This window comes from Triticum urartu, chromosome 6A (assembly GCF_056163025.1).
Source record: "Triticum urartu cultivar PI428250 chromosome 6A, HENAU_Tu73, whole genome shotgun sequence".
NCBI lineage: Eukaryota > Viridiplantae > Streptophyta > Magnoliopsida > Poales > Poaceae > Triticum > Triticum urartu.
Window position 1 is genome coordinate 136399366 of NC_141878.1, and position 12646 is coordinate 136412011.

Here is a 12646-nt window from a genome sequence, read left to right on the forward strand (position 1 = left end):
CATCGAATTCAGCAATGTTTAACTTTGCAGGTTTAACACAAAGGAGATTTCTTCGAACTTCAGGTGTATAAGGTCTGTTCCTTTCTCTTCTGACCTCTGCTTCAGGTAATTCGTCCACTATCAAGATATGTTTTGGGACCTGACCTTGTTGTTGCTGATGGGTGTGGAAGTCTTGCTTGTTAGCTGTGTGATTAGGGTGCCTATAAGGGCCCTTTGGCGTGCCGTCCATGTTTAGCTCTCTGCCTGTTGCTTTGTCAACCCGAACAGCAGATCCCCCAGTTGCAGGGTCATGTTTCTCAGTGGCAAGGTGGCTGTTTGGGAGTTGCTTTGGCCTTCCTAGAGGTATAGCCGTGCTTCCTTGCCCTGACAGCGGATCTGGTCTTTCTTCCTCCTCCTCTTCTTCGTCGACTGACTGCTCTACTGTTAACTTCAGCAAGGAAATCTGAATTTTCTTGAAATTCTTCTGTATGCTAGCGGAGTTCTTGTTGACAGAGTCTGTGAAATGGTAGAACTCTTTTCTGTCCTCTTCGCGCTCTTGCCTGAGTGTTTTTATGTCAAGTTACAGCGATTCAAGCTCCAAACAATCGGTATCTTGCGTCTCACCTGCCATGTCTTCAGGGTTTTTGTTGGAAATTACTTGCAGATTAGGTATAAGAATGAAACTTGCAAGGACGGAAGAATTTTACACCCGTTGTCCGGTAACCAACCACTCTGGTTCACTTGCACCCATCAGATTGGAAAGAGACCAAATCGCCGAAGTAAACAACACTGAAGGGAGGGTTGGGTGGGATTTTGCACTGAAGAATTGTTCTTCAGAAACCACGACTCCACCTTTCTGCTGCCGATCGATCCACTGCTGCCAATCGCCGCCGACACCGCCGCCACGCCAGATCGGGGGGCCAGATTGGATCTGGGCTCAAATCCCGCCTCCAAGGACTACAACCAACGCTCTGTATACCACTTGACATGCCCTAGTAGTAGCTGTCTCTGAATTTGCAAGAAATTGAATGAACACAAGGAAATTGGTGGGAAATTTGGTGGTTAATTCACTCAGATCTGAAGCAATTAGCTAGGGTTTTCGCCTGCCGGAACACGGCGGCTACAAGGGCCAAGCCCAGAATAATCCCGATCCCCTCTCCAAAAGCCGGAGGAGGGTTTATAAAGAGAATTCAGAGCTAAAAGTAGAAAGCAACAGGTTCAGCAGGTAAAAGCAATGCGGTAACTTTTAAAAGTAAGTTGACAACGGTCTGAGCCGTCCAGATGAAGATCTACGGTTGTAAACGCAGCTCGGTAGCGAAGTGGTAAAGTCTTCTAGGCTTCGTTGGATCACAGATCAACGGCGGACACGCATCTGGGCAACACAATATCACTGTGCTTCATCAGGTGATCTCCAACAGTTACCAGGCCTGATAGCGCGGCTAGGGTTGAGCCCGGCAAATGGCGGAGGTCGATCCGCGCGGCGGCTGCATCTGATCCTCTGGGTGTGTGCGTGTGTAGGTCAGCCTGTCGTGCGTGCATGTGGGACGACGCTCTACAGTTCGAAAATTGGAAGAGCATTATGCATGTGGGCTGGGCTACAACCTGGGCCCATACCGAATTCTATATTGGTAATAGCTTTGAAAAAACTCCATGCCCCGGGCCTGGGCCCTGGGTGCCCGGGGCCCAGCTCCGCCCCTGGATGCTCTCATCTCTTAGTCAGCCACTCACTGACAGTGGGTTCGGTCAAAGCATGCGTCATCCAGGCCAAACCTGACCAGTGGGGCCTACTCGGTTTAACAATAATTCTAACTACAAGGATTTGGCTAATTAACTAGCACATGGGTCCCACATGTCAGCTTCATATGGTCTAATTAACCGGATGCTTAACTACTAAGCCGGCCACGTCAGCTCGCTGGAATTTAGCCAGTGGCGACCATTTCCCATGGCGGAGATGCACCGGAATGACGCTACAGACATCGGTTGGACGTGCGGTTTGGCGCTACGCAAAGCTAGGATGGAGCCACGTCAGATGGTGGTGATGGCAGGCACTAGGATAGCCGCAGCTCGCCGGAACGGAACTCGTGGTGCCGGTGCAACCATAGCTTCGACCGGATCGACAGTACGATGCAGGGGAGCATGAGTTGATAGATAGCCGATCTAGCCACTGCGATCTCCCGGGCTTCCTCCAGTGCATCCATATCGTCCTGACGCTCCAGCTCTGTAACAAGATACGTGACCGAAATCATGCTCGAGGTCACTGGGGAGGACGGTATACCATGAAAAATGGAGTATAGCCAGTAGACCGGTATGGCGTTGTTCTCAGGTTCCAGAGGACGCATGGAAGTTCTTCAATCCACTCCCCATCGGCCTTATCCAGTGATTTCACCAACCTCGGTCTCAGACCACCGAGGATCAATCCATTGGCCCGTTCGACCTGCCCATGGACAGCATATGTGCCACAGAAGCAAAGTCAAGTTTGATATTGCGCTGACTGCAATAATCTTTGAACTTCTTGGCTATAAAATTTGTTCCTTTGGCCGCGATAATGCTGTGGGGCATGCCGCACCAGTATATAATGCATGATATGAATTTGATGGCGCACATGCATATTATATTCATCAAAATTATCATGTGAAATAGTAAAAGGCAACCCATCAATATAATCCTTAATAAGTGCAAACTTCTCTGATATAGTGTAGTTTGGAGAATTCAAAAAGATAATAGGATTATCATGCGTGGGTGCAATAGCAACAATTTCATTCTTAACATAAGGAACAATATCAAGTTCATCTTCATAAGCATAATTCATGTTGGCATCTTGGCCACAAGCATAGCAAGCATCAAGTTCATCAAAAAGGAATATTTCAAAAGAATCCATGTGACCATAGCAATTATCATGGCATTCATCCTTCGGTAAGAACGAAGGGGCATTAAATAATGTATGAGTTGAAGAGTTACTCTCATTAGAAGGTGGGCATGGGTAGCTAATCCGTTCTTCCTCCTTTTGTTTTACGCTCTCCTCACCATCTTTTTCATCCAATGAGCTCACCGTTTCATGAATTCCTTCTTCCATAGACTCCTACAAAATATTAGTCTTTTCTTGGATAGCGGGGTTATTCTCAATAAATACATCAATATCATAATTGTATTTATAATTATCATATCAATATTTAAGGATGGAAATATTTAAGGATAACAAGATTTTCAGGTCTATAAACTGAATCATCAAAATCTTCAAACTTTTCAAACAAATATTCAATTTCATAAGCACCCTTAAAAGCAACAAATTCTTCTACCCGTTCCACATCATAATAATCATATATACCTCTAGCATAAGAAGCCAATGTTTCATTATCATTAAATTCGCATGAATAAGAAAGGTGTGGAACTTCAATCTTAGAGCAACAAGTATAATCATATCTCAAGCATAGATTCCAAGCATACCATTGCAACATTTCAATTTGATCCCATAATTTTTTTCCTTTTTGAGTCAAGCGATAATCCCTAAAGTATTCACATTGATCCAACGTTACTCCCATTATCAAGTTGAATGGGGTTTTCTTAGGATTATCAAAGTAGTGCATAATATTTTTCACATAACGAGCATTGAGGGTTTTAGGAGGTTCCCCATCTCCATGAGTAGCAAGTACCACTAATTTTTTTGGTGTTTCGTGTTCCATATCCATAACTAAAGATAGAGAACAACTTAGAACAGGAAATAAAAACTACTTAGTGATAAAGCAAACAAGCACACACGAGAATACTCACCCCATGCTATTGCTCCCCGGTAACGGCGCCAGAAAAAGGTCTTGATAACCCACAAGTGTAGGGGATCGTTTATAGCCTTTTTCTATAAATAAGAGTGTCGAACCCAACGAGGAGCTAAAGGCAGAACAAATATTCCCTCAAGTTCTATCGACCACCGATACAACTCTACGCAGACTTGACGTTTGCTTTATCGGAAACAAGTACTCCCTCCGGTCCTTTTTAGTTCGCATATAAGATTTATCTGAAGTCAAGCCTCGTAAAGTTTGACCAACTTTATAGAAAAAAATACCAACATTCATAATGTGAAATCAATATCAGTAGATGCGACATGAATTAAATTTTCACATTATATAACTTTACCATGGTAGATGTTGATATTTTTCCATACAAATATGGTCAAACTTTATGAAGTTTGACTTCAGACAATTCTTATATGCAGAGTAAAAAGGACCGGAGGGAGTATGAAACTATTTTGTAGGTGTGATCCTAGAACTACTTTGCAAGAATAAAACTAGAAGTACTTTGCAAGATAATAAAAGTTAGGTGTTTAGTAAAAGGTTTTGTGTCAACAAGAAAGTTATTTGTCCCTAGGCAATCGATAACAAGTACCGGTAATCATTCTTGCAACTTTATATGAGGGAGAGGCATGAGCTAACATACTTTATCTACTTGGATCATATGCACTTATGATTGGAACTCTAGCAAGAATACGCAACTACTAAAGATCATTAAGGTCGTGAAACCCAACCATAGCATTAAGTATCAAGTCCTCTTTATTCCCATATGTCATACCCCACCTACTCGGGTTTAAGTTTATGTCACTCTCGCAACCCACCGTAAGCGAACCATGAACATATTGCAACACCCTACAGCGGGGGCCCCTCACGTTTGCGCGAGAACGGAGGGCACGGTAGGACAACACCATAAATAAAATATACAATCATACCAACCAAGATCACAATTAACCCACAGGACAAAACGGGTCTACTCAAACATCATAGGATAACCATAGATCATTGGGAAATAATATATGGAGTTGAGCACCATGCTTAAGTAGAGATTACAACGGGGGAATAGGTGTTACACCGCTGCATAGAGGGGGAGAAAGTTGGTGTTGACGGTAGCAAGATTGTTGATGTAGATTGTCGTCCCGATCATTGCCCCGGTGGCACTCCGGTGCCACCGGAAGTGAGGGGGAGAGAGCCCCCTCCTTCTTATTCTTCCTTGGCCTCCCCCTGATGGGAGGAGAGTTCCCCATCTGGTCCTTGGTCTCCATGGCAGCGGAGGGGCGGGAGCCCCTCCGAGATTGGATCTCCCTCTCTGTTCTCTTCTATTTCACGTTCCCCAAATCTGGCCGAAAACCGTTTCTTATATTCCCAGAGATCCGTAACTCCGATTGCGCTGATATTTTAACACAATTTTTTCTTGATATAAGCTCCCTTGCTCCCGAAGTGGAGGTCCAACCGACGTACGAGGTGGGCACAACCCACCACGCCACGCCTGGCTCCTCTGGCGCGCCCTGGTGGGTTGCGCCCACCACGGGCCTTCGTTTGCGGTGATTCCAACTCCCAAAAATCACATATATTCCAAAATAATTCTCCATGGAATTTTATTGCTGTTGGACTTCATTTGATATGGATATTTTGCGATACTAAAAACATACAGAAAACAGGAACTGGCACTTGGCACTGGATCAATAGGTTAGTCCAATAAATCATATAAAAAGTTGCCAAAAGTATGTAAAACTTGTATTATATTGGCATGGAACAATAAAAAATTATAGATGCATGGAGACGTATCAAGACACACTACAAAGCACCATGTATTTTAAGACGCGGGTAGAGGATAAGAATCATCGAGTGGAGCTGGAGAAGAAATGACAATTGCAATGGCAAAAAGTTTTCTTAGTAGTGAAATCGGTAACACCGATCCGTTTTCATCGGTGACACCTAGTTGGCAGTGTCATAGATGATGCATATCGGTCAGACCGAGTTAGTCCATGTCGGTTGTATCGATGAACTATCTACAAGTAATCCCTGTAGTTCGGTCTAGCCGATAGGCATGAATCGGTGAGGCTGAGTTCAATGTAGAGAAAAATCTTGTCAACTCAGCTCACTTGGCAATCGAAATCTCACAAGGATTGCAAGGAATTAACTGAAGAATTTGCAATAATTAGATGCAGAAAAATACAAAGAAAAGCATTCAAAAGGAAAAGAAATCTAGATGAAGTTCTTTTTTATAAGGAGAATAAACAAGCAAGAAACACAAGCCAAAAAAAACAAAGAAACATGCACCCCCAACCGACGAACATCTTATGGGGAACGTGAAGCTCCTCTTCGAGAAGGCCATCGAAGGCGTGGGAAAGCACGAAGTTGCGGTCATCACCTTCCATGCAATAGCCACTCCGAGGATCATGACGACGCATCAAGGACGGCTCCTAGCTCGCCATTAAGCAAGTCAAAAAGATGGAGCGGCATCTCGATGGTTTGGGAGCCGAGCGAGAACCATGCGACCAAAGCAAGGGCACGAGGGCGTGGGAAAGCACAAGGGATGACTTCGTGCTTGCACCCCAACCGACAAACATCTTATGCGTGACGTGAAGCTCCTCTTCAAGAAGGCCACCAAAGGCATGGGAAAGCACGAAGTTGTGGTCATCACCTTCCATGCATCAGCCACTCTGAGGATCACGGCGACGACGTGTCAAGGAGGACTCCTAGCTCGCCATCAAGCAAGTCAGAAAGGTGGAGCGACATCTCGATGGTTTGGGAGCCGGGAGGGAACCATGAGACCAAAGCAAGGTGGAGCACGCGTTGTCCAAGCCGGCTTCCCGTCGGGAACCGACACTGGTCGGAACCTTTGAAAAAAGGATAACTCGACTGTCTGCTATGATCTTTGATCAGGGCAGTGGGGCATCCACTCATGGGGGCGAGACCACGACTCACTCTAGTGAGGTTGCCCCGGTGACACCCTCCGTTTCTCCTAGCAACAAACGAAGGCCAACAAACCTCAAGCACATATCAGGGCAGTGGGGCATCCACTCGCTGGGGCGAGACCACGAATCACTCTAGTGAGGTTTCCCCGGTGATGCCCTCCGTTTCACCTAACAACAAATGAAGGCCACCAAACCTCGAGCCTTATGTGCTCATCACTTCCTAGAAACCTCCGTGTGCCCTAGAGGTCTGGGGCAACCTGAGCAACAAAGACCTAGTCGGAGCCCTAGAAATAGGGATCTCATGACCGGAGGAGCCGACCATCGGGTAGGGCATAGGGCCCCCTTCGCTTCAGCAAGGGGCTCTGGGCAGGTTTTCTATGCCGACAATTATCACAGAGGATCACAAACACGAGCCCTCTCCTGATGAAAGCCCTAAAGTCACCAACAACGCTCGGGTACCCTCATGGATCCTTAAGGTTCGGGGGTAACTGAGGGCCAATGTCCCTTCTGGACACGACACAAAGGCAGGAAGGACCATGCGACTAGTGAAGCACTGGGCCTCGGGATGGGGAGCTTTACCAACGCCATACCAGACTATTCATGTACCAGTGCGTGCCCCAGAGGTAAGACTCTTGTCTAATCATGGGCCTCCCTAAAGAAGAGAGCGGAGATCATGCCGCGTCGCCCTTTCTCGTTGGTAAGGCTTCCCAGCAAAGTTTCTATTATGTTGCTACCCTGAAGGGCGTGATACGTCTCCAATGTATCTACTTTTTCTCATGCTTTGCCTCTTGTTTCGGACTCTAATTTGCATGATTTGAATGAAACTAACCCTGGACTGACATTGTTTTTAGCAGAACTACCATGGTGTTGTTTTTGTGCAGAAATAAAAGTTCTCGAAATGGAACGAAACTTTGCGAGGATTTTTTATACCAATAATAAGAATTTCTGGAGCCAAGAACCACCAGAGAGGGGCCCCTGGGTGGACACAACCCACCAGGGCGCGCCCCCCTCTCTTGGTGCGCCCAGGTGGGTTGTACCCACCTGGTGGCCCCGCTCATGACCCCCGTGATACTATAAAATCACATTATTCCATAAAAAATCAGGGAAAAAGAATTATCGCGATCCACGAGACGGAGCCGCCGCCAAGCCCTGTTCTTCCTCAGGAGGGCAGACTTGGAGTCCGTTTGGGGCTCCGGAGAGGAGGATCTTCGTTCTTCGTCATCACCAACCCTTCTCCATCGCCAATTCCATGATGCTCCCCACCGGGAGTGAGTAATTCCTTCGTAGGCTCGCTAGTCGGTGAGGAGTTGGATGAGATTCATCATGTAATCGAGTTAGTTTTGTTAGGGCCCGATCCCTAGTATCCACTATGTTCTTAGATTGATGTTGTTGTGACTTTGCTATGCTTAATGCTTGTCACTTTGGGCCCGGGTGCCATGATTTCAGATCTGAACCGTTTATGAATTCATCATTATATCCATGTTTTAGATCCGATCTTGCAAGTTGTAGTCACCTACTACGGTTATGATCCGGCAACCCCGGAGTGAAAACAACCGGGCCCACTCCCGGTGATGACCGTAGTTTGAGGAGTTCATGTATTCACTATGTGTTAATGCTTTGTTCCAGTTCTCTATTAAAAGGAGGCCTTAATATCCCTTAGTTTCCAATATGGACCCCGCTGCCACGGGAGGGTAGGACAAAAGATGTCATGCATGTTCTTTTAATAAAGCACATATGACTATTTACAGAATACATGCCTACATTATATCGATGAACTGGAGCTAGTGCCGTATCGCCCTAGGTTATAACTATCTCATGATGAATATCATCCAACAAGTTACCAATCCAATGCCTACGAATTTATCCTTATTGTTTCTGCTAAGTTACTACTGCTATCATCACTGTTACACTTGCTACAAATTACTGCTATCAATGTTACTGTTACCGTTGCTACTGTCACTACAATCAAAACTATCAAACTACTTCGCTACTGATCATATTGCTGTAGATAATTAATCTCCAGGTGTGGTTGAATTGACAACTCGATTGCTAATACCTTCAAATATTCTTTGGCGCCCCTTGTGTCGAATCTATAAATTTGGCTTGAATATTTACCCTCGAGAACTGTTGCGATCCCTTATACTTGTGGGTTATCAGGACGCCATGAGTCTGGCGAGGCGTTGCAAGACGCGCTGCCTCCACCACCGAACAGCTACGCCGACCAGCTCAATCCTTGCAAACTGTCCTCGGGGCTCCCCGCAACTTGAAAGAAGAGCATCCTAACCCCCTTCCATGTTGGGGGAGAGCGCTTGTGTCTCTTCAACAACAAAAACGAGCTTACCAAATGGATGGGCGTTGCGCCTGCCACCAAAGGACGGTGAGACACCAAGGGCATCAACCAGCATGAGGAACTTCGGTGCTTGGTGGCAGTCCATGCCACCCAAACAGCCGCAAGAGACTCGATGTCGGCCATCTATGACATGTTCGTTCCTGGCCCTTGGTGACCGAGGTTCAGAGCTGCGACGCATCCGGTCCCTAGGAGGTTGGGGGAGCTGTAACGCCCCGAGACCGATGTGCCAGGTGTCTTCCAGTTATTCACCGATGTTGCCATGTCATTCGCTTGCGTGTTGCATCTTGTCATGTCATCATCCACATTGCATCATCATGTTTTCAAACTTGCATCCGTCCGGGTTCCCCCAGTTCCGTCCGTTGTTCGTTTTGAGCCCAATCACACTTGCACGGCACGTCCGAAATATTATTTTATAAGTGGCCGCGAAATGTTCTCGGTTTGGGTTGAAAGTTGGCGTGTGGTCTTATTATAGTGTAGATAGACCGCCTGTCAAGTTTCATCGCATTCAGAGTTCGTTTGTTAGCCCAACCGTTAAACTATAGCGACAATATAGCCGGTCTAACGTCGGACGTTTTCGGTCTCCGGAAACCGTGCCAGGCTGCATCTCTCCCCTCTTCTCTCAGACCAACCCGCTCTCCACAGCCCACCTAGTCCATCTACCTACCCCTCTTCGCGTTCGGAGCCGCCCGATGCGATCGCACGGTTCGAAAACCCCTCTTTGCACAGTGCACCGACCCCTCGCGCGCACGTCCGAAATCTGTCCCGGACCCGACCCGGACAGTCGTTACCGTTGTGTCCGGATCATCCCCTAACATCTACAAAACATCTTCGATTTGTTCATTGAACTCCCTAGCCTCTTTTCTCGACTGCCCGATTACGATCGGACAGACCGAATACCCCTAAACCTAGCCTACTTACTATATAAATAGAGCAACCCTAAAATCTAGGGGAGTTGTCCCATCAATCCCATCCCGCCGCCGCCACCCGGTCTCGATCCACCTCGGGATCTCCTTCTCCTCATTTTCCTCCACCCACCAACCAGCTCTCTCCACTACTACTCATCGATCCAGCTGCTTGCGCCCTCGATCAAAAATTCCTTCGGCCTCCAACCTGCAGTACTTCTGCTCGATCCGGATGTGATCGAGGCCGTGCCCCTCGTCCCCGCGCCCTTGATTTGCTCGATTCAAGAGGAGAGAAGCTCCTCCTGAAGCCTTTTCTTCGCCATCACCGTTCGACGTCGTCGGGAACTGAGCTGCCGTGACCGTCGCCCTTGCTTTCCCTCGCCTGGAAGCTCCAGCGCCCCACATCGCCGGATCCAGGCCCTCCTCCGCGCCTCCCCATTGGCGAGCCGCCGTCGTCTGCCACCGCTCTTGCCATCCTCCTCCCTGCTCGTGCTGCTTCGTCGTTGCTGCCGGATCTGCCTCACCGAGAGTCCTGCCCCAACGCCATGGCCAGGAGTCGCCGACCCAAGACCCCAGGGCTCCCCGACAGCTGCGCGTCTGGCGTCCAAGCCACCGTCTTCTTCCCGCGGCTCTTCGCCGGAGTCGTCAAGCCGCCGCCCTGGAGTTTCTCCACCGCTGACTCCCTCCGTCTCGGATTCCGCCTGGCTCCGCTGCCTCGCCACGGCGGACCTCGCCAGCAGGTCCCGTCGACGAGCCCCTGCTCCTTTCCTCCCCTCCCGCTTGCCTTTCTTTGACCCTGCCACGACGCCCTCTGCAGGTAGACATCGCCGCCTTGGATTCGCGCCAAGCTCCGCCGTCCCCGCGCTCCTGCCGTCTCGCCAGTTCCGGCAGGTCCTCGTCGCTGTGACGCGCCCTCTGCATCGCGCTGCCGCTCCCCTGCTTTAGTTGCTTGGGTCGTCGCTGCTCTGCTTCCTGACGAGCAGCGCAGCCCGATCCGCGTCGTCGCGCGTTGACAACGGCCCCCGCACCCCCTCGTTCGATCCAGCAAGGCCCAACGGCGACCGGCCAAGCCGTGCCCTTCAGCCACCCCAGTACACCACCTAGCCGGCCTCAAGGCCCAATGTGAGGCCCAGTCCGCCCCAGTTTCGGCCCGTAGTATTTTTTTCGTTGCTGCGAATTTAGCTATTTTCCGCAGGATTGCTATTTTATAGAAAAGCCCTTGTTGATCATGCATTTAATAACTTCACAACCGTGCATCGGATCTAAATAAATTATATGGTTTTTATCATTTTTGCCATCGATTGTACTACACTACTCAGTTTTGCCACTAAAAAGTTTCACTGCTCAAAAATGCCACTGTTTCGTTAGACGCGTGCCCAAAAAAGCCATTCTTCATCGTTACAGCCATGTAAAAGGACGTTGACCGAAGGTAGATGACGAAAATACCCCTATCCCATTTGTCAACTATTCTCTCTTTGTTTGAGTTGTGGGCCCACCTGTAAGGCAAGCATGAAAAGAGAAGACGAAAATTGGAGCCAGGGAGTTTCGATCCCACGACCATGACCTGGATAGGCACTCGTGCTAACCAGCTGAGCTAAGGGAAAGTTTTGAAATAGGAGGAAATATATGTGTCATATCCTTTAGGTAAATAATATTCAAACTGAACAGTATATAATATTGTTTCTTGTTGCTCACTACTCCATTTCTCCAGCTAGCTAATTCATGCATCACACACTAATTGAAAGCAACAACAAATATGATAGCAGGAGCACATGATTTTCTAAATTTCTCTGAAAATTTCAGGATGGTGCCTGCCCATTTTTCTGAAAACAACACAAACGTGACAAGATTTACAAACTTCACATGTGCAGCCTTTTTTTACTTCTAGTATCTGTAATTCCATATCCATCCTGACCATCCGAACACGTGTACCAAATGGCACGCGAGTATCAACAAGGCACCAATCAGCTACTACAAATTCTACATAATAAATTCCATCTCTACAAGCTACTATGATCCATAGACGCACCACACTAAGAATTAGCATACTCACCCTGCCGGAATTTCAGAGGCTACAACATGCTGGGGCGTCCGGTGGCTGACGCTCCTCTCTGATTCAGGACTGTTGTCCGTCGCCATTGCCATGGAACAAATCACTTCAAGGCATCATACGAGGTGGCGGAGCTGGACTCGGGAGGAGCTGCGGAGTCAGGCGAAAGAAGTGTCGGAGCTGCCTGCCTCGAGTGGCGGTGATGGGCGGGAGGCAGCGCCAAAGCCGCGACAGGGGCGGCGCTGGGCGTGAAGCGCGGTAGCTGCGGCGAGTGGAGGCGCGCCGGAGTTGGGCGGGCAGCCTGGCGACCGGCGGTTGCAGTTGAGGATCGGCAGGCGGCGGCTAGGGATTGTGGTTCCGGCTAGGGAAACCAATGAAAAAAATAGCACACTACATCAAAATAGTGCAGACCTTAAAATACGTTATTAGTGTGCTATATCGCGCTATAGCGTGCTATTAGCGAGACATTATACATTAATATATTTAGCGAGGCAATTCTCAATACGCTATAGTTATAGCGCGCTATTTTTTCAGTGAGGGAAACTGATACGAGCAGGTTATGTATTGGATAAGGTTGAGTACAAGTACATTTGTTCCTCAAACAAATGCTTTGATTGGATGTGGTGGTTAGCTTGCCCGCTGAACACACTCACGTCTCTGGTTCG